Source organism: Ovis canadensis, chromosome 17 (genome assembly GCF_042477335.2).
Source record: "Ovis canadensis isolate MfBH-ARS-UI-01 breed Bighorn chromosome 17, ARS-UI_OviCan_v2, whole genome shotgun sequence".
In the NCBI taxonomy this organism is placed as follows: Eukaryota; Metazoa; Chordata; class Mammalia; order Artiodactyla; family Bovidae; genus Ovis; species Ovis canadensis.
This window is the reverse complement of record NC_091261.1, coordinates 14,006,984-14,031,384: the sequence shown is the minus strand read 5'-3', so window position 1 is coordinate 14,031,384 and position 24,401 is coordinate 14,006,984. Positions and strand designations below refer to the sequence as shown.

Sequence of the window (24,401 nt, the reverse complement as noted above, 5' to 3'; positions counted from 1 at the left end):
GATATAAACGTTTCGAACCTGGCTGCAGCTCCTCCCGCTTGGGCTTGGAGCTGGCTTCTGCAGAGCCGGGCCTCTTCTGCGGAGCCGGGCCTCTCCTCTGCTTCCAGCACTTTCTGTGGAGTTTCGAAAACTTGTTTAGAAAGAAGAGCAGAAGTAGGGGGTTCTCCGAGGCTTTACCTAAGCCTTAAAATTCTCCTTGAGAACAGCGTTCCCAGTGTTACCTTGGCGCACTGACTGCAGCGGGACGCCAGGAACCCCTTGGAGGTGCCTCTGGGGCCGGCCGCAGACCCGACTCCTCCCGTTGCGGCGCCTCCGCGGCCGCAGAGTGGAAGGCGAGGCTCTGCGGAGAACCATCCTGGCCCAGAGTGAAGGCAGGCCAGATCCTTCACAGTCCGTGGTGTGGGAGCAGTCTCTAAAGAGGAAGTGCAGACAGACCAACTTTTAGTCATCATCTTTAACTTCCCTTTGGTCAGAGTTTTCTATTCTGACTGCCCAGCAGAATCACTTGGAAAACTTAAAAAATTTATAAAAACACACAAATAGCAAAAGCAAGTAATGAACCTCCAGGGCAGTGGGTAGGATGATGGAGTTTAGTTCAGTTTGCAGCGTATCTGTGACACTGCCATGTTTTAGTAGAGAAGGCTAGTGTCCTAAACTGTCTTAGAAATGCAGCCTCCTGGGACTAGAACACAACCAGGATTCTAACGAGAAGTCCTGGGGGACAGGCTCGGGGAGGAGATGAAGTCAAGGGGAAGAGACTGGGGAGAGACAGGGCAGCGAAGAAGGAAGAAAAAAAAATCTAGACTGTAGTTGACCCTTTGCCAACTCTGTGACCTTGGGAGAACCCTCTAACCTCAGATGGGCTTGGGAAGAGTGAAGAGACAATCATAGCATATGGCTTAAGAAGGTGATCTCTGAAGCCACACTCTGGGTTCATCTCAACTCTACTGTTTATCAGCTGCATGACCTTGGGCAAGTGATGTAATCTTTCTGAACTTCAGCTTCCTCATCCATAAAATCAGGATTATGGAGTTGTCCTGAGCTTTAAACAGAATAATGTACGTAAACTTCTTGGAAAAGTGCTTGATACACATTAAGTGTTCAATGTATTTGCTATTGTTACTGTCTGTCTCCAGGGTCAGTTAATGGAAGCCACGCAGACAGCATTTTTATCTTGTGCATCATCAATTTATTTAATATAGATAATGACTCTTTATAGGGCTACTCATCTGCTACCTTACTTATTTTAAGGCTATTAGGGGTGTATGTGTTAGGAGGAAAGGAAATGGATCAGATAGTGACAAACAATCATTATTTCCTTCACAAATAGTGTACTGTGGAGGTTAGAGTTTAATGCTTAGTATGTATTTTGAAGATTGTTATTCTAGAACTTCCAGATGTACAAGCTGGATTTAGAAAAGGCAGAGGAACCAGAGCTCAAATTGCCAACATCTATTGGATCAGAAAAAAGCAAGAGAGTCCCAGAAAAACATATACTTCTCCTTCACTGACTATGCTAAAGCCTTTGTGTGGATCACAACAAACTGTGGAAAATTCTTCAAGAGATGGGAATATCTTACCTGCTTCCTGCAAAATCTGTGTGCAGGTCAAGAAGCAACAGTTTTAACTGGTCATGGAACAAAGAACTGGTTCAAAACTGGGAAAGGAGTACGTCAAGGCTGTGTATTGTCACCCTGCTCATTTAACTTATACAAAGAGTACATCATGCAAAATGCTTGGCTGGATGAAGCTTGAGCTTGGATTAAGATTGCCAGAAGAAATATCAATAACCTCAGATATGCAGATGACACCACCCTAATTGAGGAAATGAAGAGGAACTAAAGAGCTTCTTGATGAAGGTGAAAGAGGAGAGTGAAAAAGCTGGCTTAAAGCTCAACATTCAAAAAACTAAGAACATGGCATCTGGCCCCATCACTTCATGGCAAATAAATGGGGAAAAAAATGGAAACAGTGACAGATTTTATTTTCCTGGGCTCCAAAATTGCTGTGGATGGTGACTGCAGCCATGAAATTAAAAGATGCTTGCTCCCTGGAAGAAAAACTATGACAAACCTAGACAGTGGATTAAAAAGCAAATATGTCACTTTGCTGACAAAGGTAGTCTTGTCAAAGCTATAATTTTTCCAATAGTCATGTACAGTGTGAGAGCTGCACCATAAAGAAGTCTGAGTGCCAAAGAATTGATGCTTTTAAACTGTGGTGCTGACAAAGACTCTTGAGAATCACCTGGACAACAAGGAGATCACACCAGTCAACCCTAAAGGAAATCAGTCCTGAATATTTTTTGAAAGGACTGATGCTGAAGCTGGAGCTCCAGTAGTTTGGCCACCTGAGGTGAAGAACTGACTTATTGGAAAAGACCCTGATGCTGTTAAAGATTGAGTATAGGAGGAGAAGGAGATAACAGAGGATGAGATAGTTGGATACATCATCAACCTAATGAATGAGTTTCAGCAAACTGTGGAAAATAGTGAAGGACAGGGAAGCCTGGCGTGCTGCAGTCCATGGGTCGCAGAGAGTCAGACACCACTGAATGACTGAACAACAACAAAAATTCTCCTCTCCATCTTCTAGTTTTTATTCTAAACTTTTGTCTTAGGACAAAGTAGGTTTTGCTGCATTCAGTTCAGTTCAGTTCAGTTCAGTTGCACGGTCATGTCTGACTCTTTGTGACCCCATGAATCGCAGCACGCCAGGCCTCCCTGTCCATCACCAACTCCCAGAGTTCACACAAACTCATGTCCATAGAGTCGGTGATGCCATCCAGCCATCTCATCCTCTGTCAACCCCGTCTCCTCTTGACCCCAATCCCTCCCAGCATCAGGGTCTTTTCCAAAGAGTCAACTCTTCGCATGAGGTGGCCAAAGTATTGGAGTTTCAGACTCAGCATCAGTCCTTGCAGTGAACACACAGGACTGGTCTCCTTTAGGATGGACTGGTTGGATCTCCTTGTAGTCCAAGGGACTCACTAGAGTCTTTTCCAACACCACAGTTCAAAAGCAGCAATTCTTCAGTGCTCAGCTTTTTTCACAGTCCAACTCTCACATCCATACATGACCAGTGGAAAAACCATAGCCTTGACTGGACAGACCTTTGTTGGCAAAGTAATATCTCTGCTTTTTAATATACTATCTAGGTGGGTCATAACTTTTCTTCCAAGGAGTAAGCGTCTTTTAATTTCATGGCTGTAATCACCATCTGCAGTGATTTTGGAGCCCAGAAAAATAAAGTCTGACACTGTTTCCACTGTTTCCCCATCTATTTGCCATGAAGTGATGGGACCAGATGCCATGATCTTCATTTTCTGAATGTTGAACTTTAAACAAGTTTTTCACTCTCCTCTTTCACTTTCATCAAGAGGCTTTTTAGTTCCTCTTCACTTTCTGCCCTAAGGGTGGTGTCATCTGCATATCTGAGGTTATTGATATTTCTCCCAGCAATCTTGATTCCAGCTTGTGCTTCCTCCAGCCCAGCGTTTCTCATGATGTACTCTGCATAGAAGTTAAATAAGCAGGGTGACAATATACAGCCTTGATGTACTCCTTTTCCTATTTGGAACCAGTGTGTTCCATGTCCAGTTCTAACTGTTGCTTCCTGACCTGCATACAGGTTTCTCAAGAGGCATTAAAGACCCAGCAATCTCGTTGGCTTCACCTAACGCAAGTTCCTTTTTCACAATGCTGTGTCCTCTGTGTGTTGGCAGAGGGCATTCTGCGTCTGTCCATCTCTAGAAACCCAGGACAGAGGCTCCATCTTGCTGTGCTTTCCAGGTCTTCATGGCTGTGGGAAGAGAATGTGGAAAATGATGTACTGTTTCCTAAGCTTCTACAGAAGTAACGCTAGGGCATTTCTCTGAAGCTGAGCTGCTTTTATTAAGTTCTGAGTCTTCCCTTTCCAGACATGATTCTCCTTATAATTTTATAGTCACCCTTTTCTTGATTCTGCTTTTGGAGAAAGCATTGTAAAAATAATAAGCTAATGGTGATTTTTATCACTATCGAACCAGATCTCCTTCTTACTCTCACAAGAGATGTTGGCCCTACTGAGAGGAGAATGTGTTTTAAAATATATATTTTAATGTTTCTCCCTTTTCATTTATTTTCAGCTTATTGTTTCCCCAAATTCCTGGTTTTCCAAAATCCTCAAGAAAAGGAAAATGTCTGAAAGAGTCATGCTCCTTTATCATCACCTGCTACAAAAACTCGAGTACAATTGGCATCTGCTCATCTCACGTGCTCAGCCCTGATGTCTGATGTGTGGTATTCAAGCAAGTGAGATGCTTCCAGGGGCCTGACCCTCTCCTTCATCATGTCCCTAGTCAGAATGTCTGTGGAATTGATCTCTGCAATGGAAGGAATAGATGTCAGTAAAGTAGACGGGCCATTCATTGAACAAACACTTACTGAGCACCTATCCTATGCTGGACACTGGGCTAGTTCTTCTCAGTCAGCACAGTGAGTCAGCTGGACTCAGACCTTGGCAAGGGAAGAAAGCAAGTATGGGGTTCCCCAGAGAGCACGTTGATGCAGTGTGTCCCTGTAACCTTTCCTCTGTTTCCTATTGCAGACTCCTCTCCTAGAATGTCCCACCATGCTCACTGTCATTGTCCTTTCCTCTGTTACTGCCTTTCCTCCACCGAGGCTGAAGTGCCAATTCAAATCCTGCCATCCTTGGAAACCAGCTGAAGACTTACATTTTTCCTCAGCTCTGAAGGCTTTCAATGCTCACCCCTTCTCCTTATCTATGAAAGCCCATTGAACATGCCTCTCTGCTACGTGTTAGGGCAACCACCTATGACAACCATTTTGACTTAACCATTTATGACTTAACCATTTTGGGGAGGCAGGCTATTCTCTTTATATCAAGTTTCTTTAAGAAAATGGTCTTGTTTCCTCTCAAGTTAATGGATTCAAAGTAGCTAACCCATTGGAGGTATCTGTGGTTAGGTCCTACACAACAGCTTTCAGTAAGAGATGCGTGATAAGTAAATATTGAATAGAAGTGAACTTGATCTTGCTCTCTTTTTTTTTTTTTACCCCCGGAAGATGGAAAGAGAAGTTGTGACTCCCTTTATCCGTATGGCTTTGCCTCCTAGCCTTGGGCACATGAGATTTTTTTTTTTTTTTTTTTTGTGGCTTAAAACGTGAGTTTGAGTGAACTCCAGGAGTTGGTGATGGACAGGGAGGCCTGGTGTGCTGCAATTCATGGGGTCGTACAGAGTCGGACACGACTGAGCGACTGAACTGAACTGAACTGAACTGAACACAACAGAAATTTATTCTCTACACTTCCTGAGTGAGGCCAGAAGTCCCAAATCAAGATGTTGGCAAAGTTGGTTCCTTTTGGATGCTCTAAGGGAGAGTCTGTTCCATGCCTCTCTCCTAGATGCTGCTGGCAAGACCTGATGTTGGTTGGGTTATGGGTGCGTCACTTCCTCTTCACCTTCGTCTTCACATGGTGATTTCCCTTCCGCTGTGTGTCTGCTTCTCTTCTTGTAAGAGCACCATTCTTTGGATGCAGGGCCCACTTTAATCTAGTATGACCTCACCCTAACGTAACTAATTGCATCTGCAAAGACTGTGTTTCCAAATAAAGTCACGTTCTGAGATTCTGGGTGAACATACGTTTTGGAGACACACTATTCAACTCACTGAACTAAAGGCCACAAATATTTTCTTCTACAAGTTTTATAACGTTTGGTGTCACATTTAGTTCTGTGATGCATATTGGTTTAATTTTTGTATTTGATGGTAGTTATAGGTAAATGTTTATTTTTGTTCTTATGGAGTCCAATTACTCAAAAACTATTTGTTGAAAAGATTGTCTTCTACCTTGAATTGTCTTTGCATCTTTGTTGAAAATTGATTGATCATATATGTATAAGTCTATTGCCAGACTCTGTTGACTTTTTGGTCGATATCACACTGTCTTGATTCCTATAGTTTTATAGTAAGTCTTCAGATCAGGTATGGTGAATACTCTAGCAAAATTCTTCAGAATTATTTTAGACATTGTAGTTAAATTGCTTTTCTATACACTTTTGATAATCGTATTTATTGGGGCATCATATTTATTGAAATAGGCTGAAGACAGCATGGCCTCAGTATAAGCTGAGATAATCTGCTGTGAAGAACAACACACAAAGGTTCCAGTAGCTGCAGAAGGATATGTGGTAAGAGTGTATATTTCTTTTTTTTGTCTTAAAAAAATAAATTTATTTTAATTGGAGGCTAATTACTTTACAATATTGTAGTGGTTTTGCCATACATTGCCATGAATCAGCCATGGTTGTACATGTGTCGCTCATCCTGAAACCCAGTCCCACCTCCCTCCCCATCCCCATCCCCATCCCTTCGGGTCATCCCATTGCATCGGCCCTGAGCACCCCGTCTCATGCATTGAACCTGGACTGGCGATCTATTTCACATATGGTAATATACATATTTCAATGCTATTCTCTCAAATCATTCCACTCTCACCTTCTCCCACCAAGTCCAAAAATCTGTTCTTTACATCTGTGTCTCTTTTGCTTTCTTGCATATAGGATCATCTTTACTTTCTTTCTAAATTCCATAAATATGTGTTAATATACTGTACTGGTGTTTTTCTTTCTGACTTACTTCGCTCTGTATAATAGGCTCCAGTTTTATCCACCTCATTAGAACTGATTCAAATGCATTCTTTTTAATAGGTGAGTAATACTCCATTGTGTATATGTACCACAGCTTTCTTATCCATTTGTCTGCCGATGGACATCTAGGTTGCTTCCATGTCCTGCCTATTGTAAACAGTGTTGCAATGAACATTGGGGTACACCTGTCTCTTTCAATTCTGGTTTCCTCAGTGTGTATGCCAAGAAGTGGGATTGCTAGGTCGTATGGAAGTTCTAGTTCCAGTTTTTAAAGGAATCTCCACACTGTTCTCCATAGTGGCTGTACTAGTTTGCATTCCCACCAACAGTGTAAGAGGGTTCCCTTTTCTCCGCACCCTCTCCAGCATTTATTGCTTGTAGACTTTTGGATCACAGCCATTCTGACTGGTGTGAGATGGTACCTCTTTGTGGTTTTGATTTGCATTTCTCTGATAATGAGTGATGTTGAGCATCTTTTCATGTGTTTGTTAGCCATCTGTATATCTTCTTTGGAGAAATGTCTGTTTAAGTTCTTTGGCCCAATTTTTTTTTGATTGGGTCATTTATTTTTCTGTAGTTGAGTTGCATGAGCTGCTTGTATATTTTTGAGATTAATTCTTTGTCAGTTGCTTCATTTGCTATTATTTTCTCCCATTCTGAAGGCTGTCTTTTCACCTTGCTTATAGTTTCCTTTGTTGTGCAAAAGCTTTTAGGTTTAATCACGTACCATTTGTTTAATTTTGCTTTTATTTCCATTACTCTGGGAGGTAGGTCATAGAGAATTGGATCCTGCTATGATTTATGTCAGGAGAAATATCAATAACCTCAGATATGCAGATGATACCGCCCTTATGGCAGAAAGTGAAGAGGAACTAAAAAGCCTCTTGATGAGAGTGAAAAAGCTGGCTTAAAGCTCAACATTCAGAAAATGAAGATCATGGCATCTGGTCTCATCACTTCATGGCAAATAGATGGGGAAACAGTGGGAACAGTGTCAGACTTTATTTTTCTGGGCTCCAAAATCACTGCAGATGGTGATTACAGCCATGAAATTAAAAGATGCTTACTCCTTGGAAGAAAAGTTATGACCAACCTAGGTAGCATATTAAAAAGCAGAGATATTACTTTGCCAACAAAGGTCCTTCTGGTCAAGGCTATGGTTTTTCCAGTGGTCATGTATGGATGTGAGAGTTGGACTGTGAAGAAAGCTGAACACTGAAGAACTGCTGCTTTTGAACTGTGGTGTTGGAGAAGACTCTCGAGAGTCCCTTAGACTGCAAGGAGATCCAACCAGTCCATCCTAAAGGAGACCAGTCCTGTGTGTTCACTGCAAGGACTGATGCTGAGGCTGAAAATCCAATACTTTGGCCACCTCATGCAAAGAGCTGACTCATTGGAAAAGACCCTGATGCTGGGAGGGATTGGGGGCAGGAGGAGAAGGGGACGCCAGAGGATGAGATGGCTGGATGGCATCACTGACTTGATGCACATGAGTTTGTGTGAACTCTGGGAGTTGGTGATGGACAGGGAGGCCTGGCGTGCTGTGATTCATGGGATTGCAAAGAGTTGGACATGACTGAGCAACTGAACTGAACTGATGATTTATGTCAGAGAGTGTTTTGCGTGTGTTTTCCTCTAGGAGTTTTATGGTTTCCGGTCTTAGATTTAGATCTTCAATCCATTTTGAGTTTAATTTTGTGTATGGTGTTAGAAAGTGTTCTAGTTTCATTCTTTTACAAGTGGTTGACCAGTTTTCCCAGCACCACTTGTTAAAGAGATTGTCTTTTCTCCGTTGCATATTCTTGCCTCCTTTTTCAAAGATAAGATGTCCATAGGTGCGTGAATTTATCTCCTGGCTTTCTATTTTGTTCCACTGGTCTATATTTCTGCCTTTGAGGCACATGAGAATTTTAAGGGTAGTTTAGGCAGAGGCCAGGGGATGCTAGCCACTGTTGTGTAGAAACGCTGGCATCCGGGGTGCCGGGTATCAGTGCTTTCATGTGCCGCCCTCTTCTTCAGGAGCCTTGCAGAGCCTCACATCCGCATTCATCACTAGGATGTTGAGAGAATAAGATGGATGGAAAAGATGTATTCAAACAAAATTAACTATAAAATTTACTTTTAATTTAATTTCTTCACTAAGACCTATTATACCATGTGTGTTGTTTTCGCAAGGGAAAATGTCTTCAGTGGAATCAAGAGGCTGTAGAAACAAGGGGTTGAAGTGATGTCCATGATCTTGAATAATCAGCCCATTCTTAGTTCCTGGTTCTGAATGCCCCCAAGCCCCCTTCTTAACCTCCCATGTGTGAAGACTTACTGGCTCCTTGATCCCATAACTTAATTTTCTTCCTCTCTTTTTCTTTTGGATTATGGATGTCTACTTGAGTTAGGCTGTGATATAATTTATCACCGTCTACCATTCAGTGCTATGTTTTGAGCCTTTTGACTAAATAGAATAAATTGGTGTCTTATTTTATTAATGGTATAAGTTGAGAAGGGTAAGCTTATATAAAGTAAGAGATAAACAGCACAGTTAGGGAAAAGACTGAATGAAAATGACACTTGCCAAAAGAAGTTGCTGAATTTTCTGCCACTCTTCTCCTTGGCCAAGTTTCCCCCATATTGGGATCTACCTGCAGGCAGGCTTCAATATCCTCCACAAGAAAACCTATCATATTTTCAGTCCTCCACCTTTCTGTAGTTCTTAGGGGCAGTGGACAAAATGGCTGTTCCTCATTCATTACTTGCAGTGTTGCAAGCTCTTCTTCCTGGAAGATCTTACCTCCTGCTCAGCCTTTCTTAAAATTTCCTGCCAAAGTTATTTTAAGCACCCCGCCCTCAGCTTATTCTATTCTAGGAAACCTTCAGTGACTCTGCAAGGAAGCCTGAGGATTTTACCTTCTATTCCAAAGGCTACCACTTTGCTCATCTTCCCAATCAGACCCCTGTGCTCCCAGTCAGATTTTTTTCCACCCACACCTCATCTCATGGCCTTCCACTCACTCTTTCCCTATTCCCACACTTCCAGAAACCTCCAGTTTCTTTCCGAGGCCTTCCTCAAATGCTTGGGTCTTTCTCCAGGAAAGCCATCCTTACAGTGGCTCATTTTGCCACTCATTAATCTTTACCTAATAAGAATGGTAATAATAATAGTAACAATAATAGCAATAGCTAACAGGCCTAACACTTTTTAGGTGCCTGTCACAGTCCAAAGCATTTTACATAAACCAACTGATTTAATTCTGGCCAAAATCCTTTGGGGGCTTCCCTGGTGGCTCAGATGGTAAAGAATCTGCCTGCAATGTGGGAGACCTGGGTTTGATCTCTGGGTTGGGAAGATCCCCTGGATAAGAGCATGGCAACACACTCCAGTATTCTGGCCTGGAGAATCCCATGGACAGAGGAGCCTGGTGGGCTGCAGTCAATGGGGTCACGAAGAGTCAGACACGACTGAGTGACTGAGCACTAAGAACCCTTTACAGTGGCGTGTAGTTAATTTTATGTGTCGATTTAGCCAGGCAGGGTGTCCAGGTATGTGGTCAGACATCATTTCAAAGGTTTTTTGGGGGGGTATTTTTGGATGAGATTAACATTTAAATTGGTGAACTTTGAGTAAAACAGACTGCCTTCTATAGTATGGGTGGGCCTCATCTAATCATCTGAAGGCCTGACTAGAACAAGTCTGACCTCCCTCAAGCAAGAGGAAACTCTGCCTTCAGATGATCTTCAGCTGTCAATGTCTGCTCTCCACTGAGTCCCCAGCCTGCTGACCCACATTTCAGACTGTGGACTTGCCAGTCTCCCTAATTGCATAAGCCAACTCCTCAATACCTCTTTCAATATAGAAATAGGGTATATACACATCTTATTAGTTCTGCTAAACCCTGACTAATTCCAGTAAGTATTTTTATGATTTTCCTGTTCTGCAGATGTGATAGCTGGGACACAGAATTTAGGTAACTTGCTGAAGGTTATCAGTACAATAAGTGGTGCAGCTGAGAGGCTGTCCAGCCCCTGGGTCTGTGTTTTTTTTGCCATGAGATTAAATACATGTCATCTGTGCTGCATTCAGAACTGTTTGTTCATCAGTCAGTCTTGTGTATCTTTTGTTTGGTTTTTCAGTTATCAGCTTCGGAAAGACAGAATCTGGTGCATGCACTTTGTAGAGTCCTAGGCTAGACTTGTGAAAGGAAGGCATTTGGGGAAGTTGCCGAAACGTGGATGGAGCTCATTGTAAAGGCAGTCAGTGACCTGCACTGTCTGCTCCTCGACCGTCTTCCTTTCTGCTGAGGTTCATCTGGAGACAGCTGAGTACAGTCTGTCGTTTCACCACTGCATAACATGTTAGGCAGTATTTTATGAATTGCACTTTGAGTTCCCTAAAGTGTAAAAAATTACACTTTGGGTTCAGAATAGATATGCCGCATTTTAGAAGAGTTGGATCTGTAAAAGTTTCAGTGTATGTGCTCACCTTCTCTATGCCACAGAGCACAGCACAAATACAAGTTCAGATCACCCTTGCTATTCTGAGGCAAACAGACACACCCCAGGCAGAGAGCTGTGCCCTTGAGTCTGAGGAGACCCAAAGCCGCGCAAGCAGCATCTCTCTCTATGCCCTGCCTGGAGCTTCATCTCCTTGGGGTGGAAGTGTGGGGGCTGCTCTCCTAACCTGAGATTTGTGCTTGCTTTCCCTCGGGCATTGTCTTAATGGAACTGTGTTTAAGGCCCTGATGTAAGCATCTTGTTGCTAAAAAATCAGTGAAAGCTCTGTGACTTTCACAGCCCCATTGGCACCTTTGTTCTTGGAGCCGTTTTCATTTTCCATTGGCATCATGTGGTTATTTCCGCAGGCATTTTGTTTTATTTTCTGAAGTACTAAGCAAGACCAGCAGGGTAGACCAGCAGTAGAACTCTGTCTGTCTCCCATTCACACACACACACCACACACACACCACACACACATCACACACACACACACACCACACACAAACACACAAAACACACAACACACACAACACACACGCAATACACAACACACACACACACACACACGCAGTCTTCTTTAGGCAGGTCACCACAGCATTAAGCACTATTTTCAATCTTTCAGGCACCAGAGTGTTTAAAGTTTTAATAGGCTTGGAGGTGACCCTGAAGTCCACCACCATTTATATTCATCTGTAATTTATGGCTGCCTCTTATTTAGTTGGTTGAGCAAATTGTACCTAAGAGTATTCTTTGAGACTTGGCAGCCTGGTGTACAGTTTCACGATTCAGCAGTGTTTTTGCCAAATATTTGGCTTTTCTCCCCTCTTTCTTTTGGATGACATTCTCAAATACTTCATTTGGAGCTTTGGTCTGGAACACACTTTATCAGACACCTTTTGTGTGCCAAGAGACCCCTTATCCATTCTGTTGAAGCTGACTTTCCACATACTAACACGTTTATTTCTAAATTGCTTTTAAAGTCACATTAAAGCCACATTTCCAAATAACATAAGGTGATGTGTTGTGCCTTTGGACCTCTTGGTGCCTGCGGCCTGTTGCTTCCCCCCACGCCCTCCACCCTTCTCTGGATTTCAGTTGAGGGGAAATTCTTCTCTAAGTGGAGAGGTGAGGGTGATGGTGCCTAACCAAACCATAAAATTAATGTTTATTGCAGAAATAAAAGGGCTTACTTTGTTATGAGGTATGTGAGGACATGTTTTGGCCTCGTTTCGCGTGCTCGGTCTAACCATGCCCAAAAGATTAAATCAAGGCTATTATGGGTGTAATTTATTTCTCTTGCTAGGCTGTCATCATGTGTGTTGATTTGGGATATTGCGTTTTCCCACTTTGGGGAGTAAGGTCCGTATCTGGCAAACACAGATGGAAGGCCATCTATGAAAAGTCCCTGCAGCAATTTGTTTTCAGTTTCCCCGAATTTGATTTTCTAGCCGAGTCCAGGACTATTTACTCCTTTCTGTTCACTGAGCATATGGAGACCTTCACCCTGCAGAACTCAGCTCCCAGTTGTGCTCCCTCCAAACAAGTATTATGATTAATACACTGTAATCATGTAACCTGCTAGAAAAATGTGATCTGAAGACAAAATGTGCAATAGAATTAGTCCTCCACTCACATCATTAATCTTCCTTTAAAATCTGAAGAGGGATTAGCAGTTAAATCTTTTAACATTCTTTTTTATAAGTGGAGAATAATTTAACCATCTTAACCCTTTGTGATAAGGGAATGGGAATTTAGGTTTAAACGTGAAATATAACCTTCCCATCACATTTCCTTCAGGATCCTTGTCTTCCCCATCCTGTTACACGTGTGGGCCAACTGAGGAATGTCTGTGGCCACACTGCAGTCCACTCTGAACTCTCTCCTGCCCATCCCCCCATGTTCTGTGTTGCTGCCTCTTGCACTTGTCTCCTGGTTCAGAGATGCCTAGTATGAATACAGCTTGCGCATACTGGTGGCTGAGGCATGGGGCCTGTGTATAAGATTCTTGATTCTTTTTGAATCTGAGTACTTTTTCTCTTCAGCATTGCTCCTGCAAACTAAGAGCAGATAAGGTGTCATAAGACTATGCCAAATGACATTCAAAGACACTTGAGTAAGAAATAAATGGAAATAAGCACATTTTCCCTCTACTCAGAGGCCTCAGTGCCTACACACACAGAAAGACTTCTGCCAGATGCTTCTCCACGGCCTTACAGGACACAGGGTTTCAGAACCAGTTTCTTTCCATGAACCTCAGGACAAGGGTGTGCAAAGGGGAGGCTGACTCTGTGATATCTATTTATTTTTGTGTGGCTAGAACTAATGCAAACAGGTTATTATTTTGCTAAAAGTGCTCATAGGCCTCTTATTTTGCTAGAAAGTAAGGTAGTGCTCAAAGATTAATGGAGACATATCAAAACCACAGAGGAGCCAGCTTGAAAGAGGGTCCTACTGGTCGATCTGGGTTAATTTAAGCATAGTAATGAATATGATAGTAATGGATTATAACACACTGAATAAAAACCTATGAGTTCATGCTGACACAAGTAGAAAAATAAATAGAAATACATGCTAATTAACAATCATGGGATCAAAAATAATAAAAAAGAATAAAATAGAATGCCATGTAATAAATATAGAAGGAATGATGAACTTAGAAAATCAACCACTGATGCTAAAGCTAGTGGGTGAAAGTTTGATAAGGAACAGGATGCTTTCATAATCTAAGAGTCTGTTGTGCTGTGCTTAGTTGCTCAATCGAGTCTGACTGTTTGCGACCCCATGGACTGTAGCCCGCCAGGCTCCTCTGGCCCTGGGATTTCTTAGCCAAGAATACTGGAGTGGTTTGCCATTTCTTCCTTCAGGGGATCTTCCCAACCCAGGGATAGAATCTGCATCTCTTACATTTCCTGCTTTGGCAGGAACCACCAGGGAAGCCCAAGAATACTGGAGTGGGTAGCCTATCCCTTCTCCAGGGGAACCTCCCAACCCAGGAATCGAACCAGGGTCTCCTGCACTGCAGGCAGATTCTTTACCATCTGAGCCACCAGGGAAGCCCTGCACAAGCACTCTGTGTGTGTGTGTGTGTGTGTGTGTGTGTGTGTGTGTGTGCTTAGTTGCTCAGTCGTGTCTGACTCTTTGCAATAGCATGGACTGCAGCCTGGCAGGCTCCTCCATCCATGGGATTCTCCAGGCAAGAATACTGGAGTGCGTTGCCATGCCCTCCTCCAGGGCATCTTCCTGGCCCAGGGGTTGAACCAGGGTTTCCTGCATTTCAGGGGGATTCTTTACCAGCTGAGCTACCAGGGAAGCCTGCACAGGCACTACAGACATTAAAAATAGAAAATTCAGAGATTAAGTAACTGAAATGGAAGAAAAAAGGGAAATCAACGTGGATTGATTTCCGTCTACAGCCTGGGTGGCTTATAACACGAGAAACGTACTCTCTCACAGTTCTGGAGGCCAGAAGCCCAAACCAAGATGTCATCGTGGTCATACTTTCTTAGAAGGCTCTAGGTTCCACTCTTGCCTCTGTTAGCTTCCAGTGGTTGCTGGCATTCCTTGGATCGTAGACGTATCACTCCAATATCTACTTCCATTTTCACATGGGCTCCTCTCCTGTGAGTCCATGTGTCTGAATTTCTCTCTCCTTATTATAAAGCCAGTAATTGAATTAGGGCTCACCTTTATCCTGTATGTCCTTGTCTTAATGATATTGCATCTGCAAAGATCCTATTTCAAATGGGGTCCTAGTCACAGATACCAAGGGTTAAGACTTCAACATACATTTGGGGGATATAATTCAACCTATGACACAATCCAGTATTTTAACAGAGGAAAAATATGACCCGAGTTATGTTAAGAGGAAACGGGATCTAAGTCCCTGAGAGCAATGGCTGTGACTGCTACTTGCTCTGTTCACACTTGGGCATCTGTTGTTCAGTCCTTTCTTTGCTTGCTCGAAACTGCAGGTGAGTTGAGGGTAGAGAGTCTATTGACCTGAGGCCGGAAGTCTGCACTGGCTCAATTAGTTACATACGTGGTTTTCTGAAACCAGACAAACTTATATGTGACAAATTATGCAGCTTCTATCAGGCAACCGCACACGGCAGCACCACATTCCTGGGGTGAAGTCTGCAAAGAAGACTCAAGAAAATACACTTACACAACTAAGCTAACCATCTAAATAATTATTTGTCAAATCCTGGAATTGATAGGAAAAAGAAAATCCACCTGGGTGCTCAGCCCTGATAGGAGTCCCTGCTGTGTTTACATTATTATCCTGATTGTTGGGTGATCTTAAATCTATACTAAAATGATACATCCTTTGGCTCAGCCTAATAGTATTAGGAATTGGTCATTTTCAAATTCATGACCGAACCCATGACTGCATCTTTGAATTGTTGATGCAACCTTTTTTTGTGATAATTAAATCAAATATTTTTTCAGTTTGCTGCTTGGCATTCCACTTAGGGGATGGTCCAAACTCCTTATTTAGTTCTCTCTATTCACAATCTATTACCGTCTTCTTGGGGGAATTGTCTACAGTAGCTGATGGAGTAATAACGATGCACTGAAGAATAAAGGTGCAGTGCTCCCCACAAATAAATCTGGGTCACACTGTTAATCCAGAGGAAATATTTCAGACACGTGATTGACATAAAGCTGACTAATATAGTGTCAATATTTCACTGCAGAGTCTTAATATATTGAAAACATTTAAACCCACATATCAAGAAAACAGTTTGACTCACAAGCCAAGGCTTATATTTTAATATTGTTAGTGATGAAGGTTGGTAAGTAACTGCCAATATGCAATTCTGGTTCACCAAATGAACACTCTCATGCCTGTAACCATGGCTTGGCCCTGTAGGGAAAGCGTCCCTAAATGTGGTGCTGGACAGCAAATGGTAGTTTATCTTTTGGAAGTCCAACAAGTCCCTGCTGTTATTAGAGGAGCTAGCTCTAATGATTTATAGATGGTAGGACATGTCCAGAACATTGGAATTCCGGGCCGTTTTAGATTTGCTTAAGTCGCTCAGTCGTGTCTGACTCTTTGCAACCCGTGGACTGTAGCCCACCAAGCTCCTCCATCCATGGGATTCTCCAGGCAAGAATACTGGAGTGGGTTGCCATTTCCTTCTCCAGGGCATCTTCCCGACCCAGGGATTGAACCCAGATCTCCCACATTGCAGGCAGACGCTTTAACCTCTGCACCACCAGGGAAGCTGTTATTAGAGGAGCTAGCTCTAATGATTTGTAGATGGTAGGACATGTCCAGAACCTTGGAATTCTGGGCCGTTTTAGATTAGGGGCCTCCTTTCATTGTGTTCTTAGAGAGCCTGTTGGAGAACACCTAATTTTTCGTTGTCTCTCATGTCAGCACAAGTAGAAAACCTGTCAGAGATGAAGCCAGTCTGTTTCACCTGGAAGAAGAGTTCTTCTGGAATGTTTAATTTTCACGGTGTGAAAGAGGAAAGGGATTAGTGCGTTCTCAGGCAGCTTCAGAGTACACCTGGGAGCCCCAGAAGAGTCTATAGAGGTTGTTGTCAAGAGCATCAGCTGAAAGAGAGATAGAGACAGAAAGGGAGTAGAGAGTGAGCTCGAAACCAAAGAGGAGGGCAGGGGAATGCGCAAAACCCTACACCAGGGAGCCAAGTGCTTGTGGCTTGAGGTATTCTCATCTTATTTTCTATGATTTTTCCAGAAAAAGCTGGCAATGAGAATAGAACTGCAAACAATGTAGCTTGCCTTTGCCAAGATACAAATACAGAAGAAACATGCTAGAGGATTGTGCATGGTATCAGATTATCTGCACAGATGAGGACAGAAATGACTTACATTCTCCATCCTCTGCCTGGTAACTCACCAAAGTGGAAAATGAAGCTGCGGAAGCAGTTAGAGATGGAAGTTACCCTCCAGAAGAGGGGGAGAGGAGTGACCCCAGGAATACCCGATCCAATTTGCCAAGTCTGAAATGTGGCCAGAACTCTGGTGACGGGAGGTGGCATCTGAACATTTTGTCCCAGTCTCCATAGTCTTTGAGAGGAAAGGTTTGATTCTGGCTCTGCACACATCATCATTGCACAGAGGTTGTTAGCAGCACCCAGCATGGGCCAGCTACCACTGAGGACCCGCAGAGGATGGGATGGTACAAGAGACCCTCCCCAGCAACACAGAGTGGAGACACGGTCCTGACACTCTACTGACAAAGACCCTTCTCCATAGTCTTTATTTTTTTGGTAACAGTCTTATGGAGATATAATTCAAAGATCATATAACCCACCCATTAGTTTTTTGTCTTGTCTCTTTACTTGTTCAAAATCTGTCCCATTTGGTAGGCAACAAGCTCTCCGAGGATCATGGCCATGCACATTTTTATCCACGAGTGCACGCCTAGCACATACTGCAGTGTGAAATATTTTATATATATATATATTATAATATATATATAAAACCATTCAATAATGATATATTTTAATAAATATATAATTAATAAAAGAAAAGTTAGCTTTCTAGAGCTTATAGATTGTCTTTGATAACCAATCCTCCCCCATTATTTTATTTTTCTCCAAAATCACAGGCAATTTAAAAAATTTGAAAGTAACAAGGAGAGAGCAAAGTCTTCCCTTTGCTCTTTGACCCCAAGTATGTGCACAGAGGGACTTTGGTGGGAATCTTTCACTCCCACCTCTACCTTATATGCTTAAGAAAGAGGAAAGGTTCTGATCTTTTTTAAAAAATTTAATTTTAATTAGAGGATAATTACTTTACAATATTTTATTGGTTTCTGCCATACATCAACATGAATCAGCCACAGCTATGCATATGTCCCCTTCCTTCTGAACCTCCTTCCTGCCTCCCACCCCATCCCACTCCTGAGGCTGTCACAGAGCGCTGTTTGAGCTCCCTGCATCACACAGCCAATTTCCACTGTTATATATTCTACATACAGTAATGCATATGTTTCAATGCTACTCTTTCAATTCAGCCACCCTCTCCTTCCCCCACTGTGTCCACAAGCCTGTTCGCTAGGTCTGTCTCTCTACCGCCGCCCTGGAAATAGGTTCATCAGTCCCATCTTTCTAGATTCCATATGCCTTAATATACATTTGTTTTCTTCTTTCCGACTTATTTCACTCCGCATAATAGGCTCTAGGTTCATTCACCTCATTAGCACTGACTGAAATGCATTTCTTTTTATGGCTGAATAGGATCCCATTGTATATATGTACCAACACTTTATCCATTCATCTGCTGATGGACATCTAGGTTGCTTCCATGTCCTGGCTATTGTAAACAGTGCTGCAGTGAACATTGGGGTACACGTGTCTTTTTCAATTATGGTTTCCTCAGGGTATATTGGAGAAGGCAATGGCACCCCACTCCAGTACTCTTGCCTGGAAACTCCCAGGGACGGTGGAGCCTGGTGGGCTGCCGTCTATGGGGTCACTGAGAGTCGGACATGAACGAAGTGACTTAGCAGCAGCAGGGTATATGTCCAGTAGTGGAACTGTTGGGTCATATGATAGTTTTATTCCTCAGCTTTTAAGGATCTTTATCTATAGAATAAATACTTTTGTGCCCTCTTACCCCTTACTGTTCAGACTAAATCAATTCACCTCACCAAGTGAGGCTCAGGCGGAGGCCACCAGGGAAACAAAAGATACAACGTGCCTGGCCCTCTTCTAGTTTGTCATCTGAATGGGATAGCAAAACAAATTGTACTTGGTCTGGAGGGAAAGAAAAGGTAGGTTTAATGCTTTATAAGGGAAAGAAAAGTGTGAGATTTAACATCAAGTTCTCAAGTCAGACTTCTGGCCTGGAAACATTTTGGAAAAGGAAGAGATGAGGCTGCAGTGGCTGGTGGGGATGTGCTGTGGGGTAGGTGGGGTTTGAGCAGCTTCCTTCCAAAGTGAGAGGGCGTACACTACTATGTTGGGGGTAGAGGGGCTGCTCTGCAAACTGGCCTCCTGGGTAGAGAGGTGGGGCGAGGGGTGGTGGGAGCAGTGTTCCTGCGGGGCCTTGGGGTCCTGGTTCTGCACACTTGTGCTTTGGTGAGAGGAGGACAGAGACCCACAGGCTTCCTGTGTTCAGTCACTACGGGACACTGAGATGCTCTACCCTGCCAGCGATGCTCCCTGCCAGGTTGCTTTATTGATTTACTTCTTGGTTTAGTTTTCATTTTGTTCTTTTTATAGCATGCGAGAGGGAGAAACCTCACCCACAGAGAGAGGGATTTCTGCAGAGTAAGATTTTCAAATCTTCAAAGTCAGTCACATTCCAGAGAAGAACAGTGGCAGATCCCATGACCTCCCATATAAGGAGGAAAATGTCTCCATTATGGGCATGACACAAAACAAGCTTATTCAGTTCATCATTTGTGTTAAATATCTGATGTTGTCACTAAGCTGTGGGCACTTGGCTCTAGGAAACTGTGCAACTTTTATTTTTAAGCATAGAGCTTTTTGCTCTTTTGGCTAAGGCAAATCAGCCAATACACACAAATAATCCCAGAAACACTGAAGAAGCTGAAGTTGAATGGTTCTATGAAGACCTAAAAGACCTTCTAGAACTAACACCCAAAAGAGATGTCCTTTTCATTATAGGGGACTGGAATGCAAAAGTAGGAAGTCAAGAAACACCTGGAGTAACAGGCAAATTTGGCCTTGGAGTATAGAATGAAGCAGGGCAAAGGCTAATAGAGTTTTGCCAAGAGAACTCACTGGTCATAGCAAACACCCTCTTCCAACAACACAAGAGAAGACTCTACACATGGACATCACCAGATGGTTGACACCAAAATGAGATTGATTATATTCTTTGCAGCCAAAGATGGAGAAGCTCTATACAGTCAGAAAAAACAAGACTGGGAGCTGACTGGCTCAGATCATGAACTCCTTATTGCCAAATTCAGACTTAAATTGAAGAAAGTGGAGAAAACTACTAGACCATTCAGGTGTGACCTAAATCAAATCCCTTATGATTATACAGTGGAAGTGAGAAATAGATTTAAGGGTCTAGATCTGATAGAGTGCCTGATGAACTATGGAATGAGGTTCGTGACATTGTACAGGAGACAGGGATCAAGACCATCCCCATGGAAAAGAAATGCAAAAAGGCAAAATGGCTGTCTGAGGAGGCCTTACAAATAGCTGTGAAAAGAAGAGAAGCAAAAAGCAAAGGAGAAAAGGAAAGATATAAGCATCTGAATGCAGAGTTCCAAAGAATAGCAAGGAGAGATAAGAAAGCCTTCCTCAGTGATCAATGCAAAGAAATAGAGGAAAGCGATAGAATGGGAAAGACTAGAGATTTCTTCAAGAAAATTAGAGGTACCAAGGGAACATTTCATGCAAAGATGGGCTTGATAAAGGACAGAAATGATATGGACCTAACAGAAGCAGAAGATATTAAGAAGAGGTGGTAAGAATACACAGAAGAACTGTACAAAAGAGAGCTTCACGACCCAGATAGTACCAATGGTATGATCACTCACCTAGGGCCAGGCATCCTGGAATGTGAAGTCAAGTGGGCTTTAGGAAGCATCACTATGAACAAAGTTAGTGGAGGTGATGGAATTCCAGCTGAGCTCTTTCAAATCCTGAAAGATGATGCTGTGAAAGTGCTACACTCAATATGCCAGCAAATTTGGAAAACTCAGCAGTGGCCAGAGGACTGGAAAAGTTTAGGTTTCATTCCAATCCCAAAGAAAGGCAATGCCAAAGAATGCTCAAACTACTGCAGAATTGCACTCATCTCACATGCTAGTAAAGTAATGCTCAAAATTCTCCAAGCCAGGCTTCGGCAATACGTGAACCATGAACTTCCAGATGTTCAAGCTGGTTTTAGAAAAGGCAGAGGAACCAGAGATCAAATTGCCAACATCTGCTGGATCATCAAAAAAGTAAGAGAGTTCCAGAAAAACATCTATTTCTGCTTTATTGACTACGCCAAAGCCTTTGACTGCGTGGATCACAATAAACTGTAGAAAATTCTGAAACAGATGGGAATACCAGCCTCTTGAGAAACCTATATGCAGGTCAGGAAGCAACAGTTAGAATTGGACATGGAACAACAGATTGGTTCCAAATAGGAAAAGGAGTACGTCAAGGCTGTATATTGTCATCCTGCTTATTTAACTTCTATGCAGAGGACATCATGAGAAACGCTGGGCTGGGGGAAGCACAAGCTAGAATCAAGATTGCTGGGAGAAATATCAATAACCTCAGACATGCAGATGACACCACCCTTATGGCAGAAAGTGAAGAAGAACTAAAGAGCCTCATGATGAAATTGAAAGAGGAGAGTGAAAAAGTTGGCTTAAAGCTCAACATTCAGAAAACAAAGATCATGGCATCTGGTCCCATCACTTCATGGGAAATAGATGGGGAAACAGTGGAAACAGTGTCAGACTTTATTTTTTGGGCTCCAAAATCACTGCAGATGGTGATTGCAGCCATGAAATTAAAAGACACTTACTCCTTGGAAGGAAAGTTATGACCAACGTAGACAGCATATTAAAAAGTAGAGACATTTCTTTGTCCACAAAGGTCCTTCTAGTCAAGGCTATGGTTTTTCCAGTGGTCATGTATAGATGTGAGAGTTGGACTATAAAGAAAGCTGAGCACTGAGGAATTGCTGCTTTTAAACTGTGGTGCTGGAGAAGACTCTTGAGAGTCCCTTGGACTGCAAGGAGGTCCAACCAGTCCATCCTAAAGGAGATCAGTCCTGGGTGTTCACTGGAAGGACTGATGCTAAAGCTGAAGCTCCAGTACTTTGGCTACCTCATGGGAAGAGTTGACTCATTGGAAAAGACCCTGATGCTGGGAGGGATTGGGGGCAGGAGGAGAAGGGGACGACAGAGGATGAGATGGCTGGATGGCATCACTGACTCAATGGGCGCGGGTTTGGGTGGACTTCAGGAGTTGGTGATGGACAGGGAGGCCTGGTATGCTGTGGTTCACGGGGTCGCAAAGAGTCGGACACGACTGAGCAACTGAACTGAACTGAACTGAACAGAATTATCACAATCATTAATACAGGGTATTAGTTGTCACTAATTTAAAGAGACTGTGACAAATTTTATAACAGAGAGCGCACAGTCCGTGGAAGGATTCAAACCTTGAGGAAGGATGGACTCTCAGCTTGTTAACTTCCCACAGTCTCATCTTGCCTGTTTTGGTGGGCAGAGGTATTCTTAGGGACAATGAATTAAAAATAGAGTCAGCTTTTCTTTGCACAGAAGCAAGTTGTCACAATATTTCAATCACTTAACATTTTAGGTTTGGAAAATGAGGTTCTCTAGACTCTAATACAAGTTACCTCCTTCTAGTCTCTTTACCCCCCTCTTCTCTATAGAAATCTTCATGGTCCTCGATTTCCTCATAGACGTTTAAAAGTGTGGATAAAAATCTATCAGGGAGAATAAGTTAAGAGAAGTAAATGCCTTGCAAATGGTAAGTATAGAAGCTTCCTGAATAAAAGCTGGACATAGTTAGCATCAGATTTTATTTCTAAGATGTTTTAAGAATCTGTTCTGAGCCCTTACAGTGTCATGAAATTAATAAGGCCATTTATGAGGCAGTTATAAGAACTTTCATTGATAGTTTTCACTCAGAAGCTGATCTTTAGGGCTGTTAACTTTGACCAAAGAACCATCTTTTTCCTATGCAGTTTGAAACAAAGTCTTTCTTGGCCAAATCTCTCTTTCTTTCTTTTTCTTTCTGTTGTTTGTTCCCTCTACTTATTGTGGAATTCTTATTTGGTTCATCTGTATCTTCTGATTTTAACCTTTTATTTCACTTCAGCCATCAGTCATGCCTTAGAAAGCCTTCTCAAAGCTGAACTATCAACACATCCTCTACAGTAAGCCCGCTGCATATGAACCAGTTCTGTTCCAAGAATGTGTTCGTAAATCCAATTTTTTTCCTAAGTCCAACAGAGTTAGCCAAAGTACCCAGCTAACACAATCAGCTATATTGTATTTTATTGTAATAACTTTATAGAACTTTTCACTCAAATACCACGTAAAAACAAACAGAAAATAAGCATGTTTATTCTTACAATCTAATACCTTGAAAAGGGCTTCTTGGTGGCTCAGAGAGTAAAGAATCTGCCTGCATTGTAGGAGACCTGGGTTTGATCTCTGGGTCAGGAAGATCCCCTGGAGAAGGGAATGACAACGCATTCTCGTATTCTTGCCTGGAGAATCCCATGGACAGAGGAGCCTGGTGGGATGCAGTCCATGGGGCTGGAAAGAGCCAGACACGTCTGAGTGAGCAACACTTTAACTTTTCACTGTGAAAAGCACAGTAGCACAATACAACAGCTGGCAAGCAGGGATTGGCACTGAGTGAACAGACAAGAAGAGTTACTGACTGGAGGAGGGGGAGGAGGTGAGGGATGGCGGAGCTGAAAAATTGGCAGCAGTAGGTGGTAGACGGCAGGCTGCAGCTTCACTCACACCCGACACTGATGGAACCCACACTCGTATCTTTGAAGGGCCGCAACCTGAAAGTTTGCGTGTAGATGACTTATTTATTCTTTCATTACTTCCCACTCACTGTATTCTTTCCTCCTCCTCGGCCCTCTTTGGCCTTTCAGGATTTTGCAAGTGAGGGGCTCTGTACACCCCTCCCTTCTGTTCAAGGCAGGGAATCAGCCGAGAACCATCTTTTCCTTCCATATGCGATTTCCTTCTCTGGAGCCCTTCTTTCTCCACAGCTTCTACTATTGAGATGCTCTTGCGATGTCTTCTTATCCTTCTCTTCCTCCTCTCTCAGTAGCAGAAGGGCAGTCCCTTGCTGTTTGCCTCTCCTGTGCCCTCCTTATGCCAGACAGACCTTCTTGATGGGGATTCCTATCTTTCCAGAGGACCTTCTATAAATGAGGGTATCACATTTCTTACCAAACAGAGCTACTTCTTGCTTTTAAAACCAAACCAATGATCAACGACTATAAAACTGAATTCTACGTATGTGGTAAAGTGTTAGTTGCTCGGTCGTGTCTGACTGTTTGTGACCCTGTGGACTGTAGCCCACCAGGCTCCTCTGTCCATGGAATTCTCCAGGCAAAAATATGGGAGTGGGTAGTCATTCCCTTCTCCAGGGGATCTTTCCAACCTGGGGATTAAACCTGTGTCTCCTGCAGTGCAGGCAGGTTCTTCACCATTTGAGCCAGCAGAGAAGCCCCTAAGTGGTAAAAGCATAAGACTAAACTCTACCATGGGAATTTGGAACCCAAAGGACCTCAGCCATCATTC

The 24,401-nt window shown here is 42.9% G+C and overlaps 1 long non-coding RNA gene across 1 annotated transcript in view; it reads left to right on the top strand.

Moving 5' to 3' along the window:
* The window catches only part of LOC138422146 (uncharacterized), a 378,128-nt gene that overhangs the window by 258,594 nt on the left and 95,133 nt on the right, over window positions 1–24,401 (top strand). Inside the window, exon 3 of the long non-coding RNA XR_011249756.1 lies at window positions 6,104–6,193. This is a non-coding gene — a long non-coding RNA (uncharacterized lncRNA). The remainder of the gene's footprint in view (window positions 1–6,103; window positions 6,194–24,401) is intronic.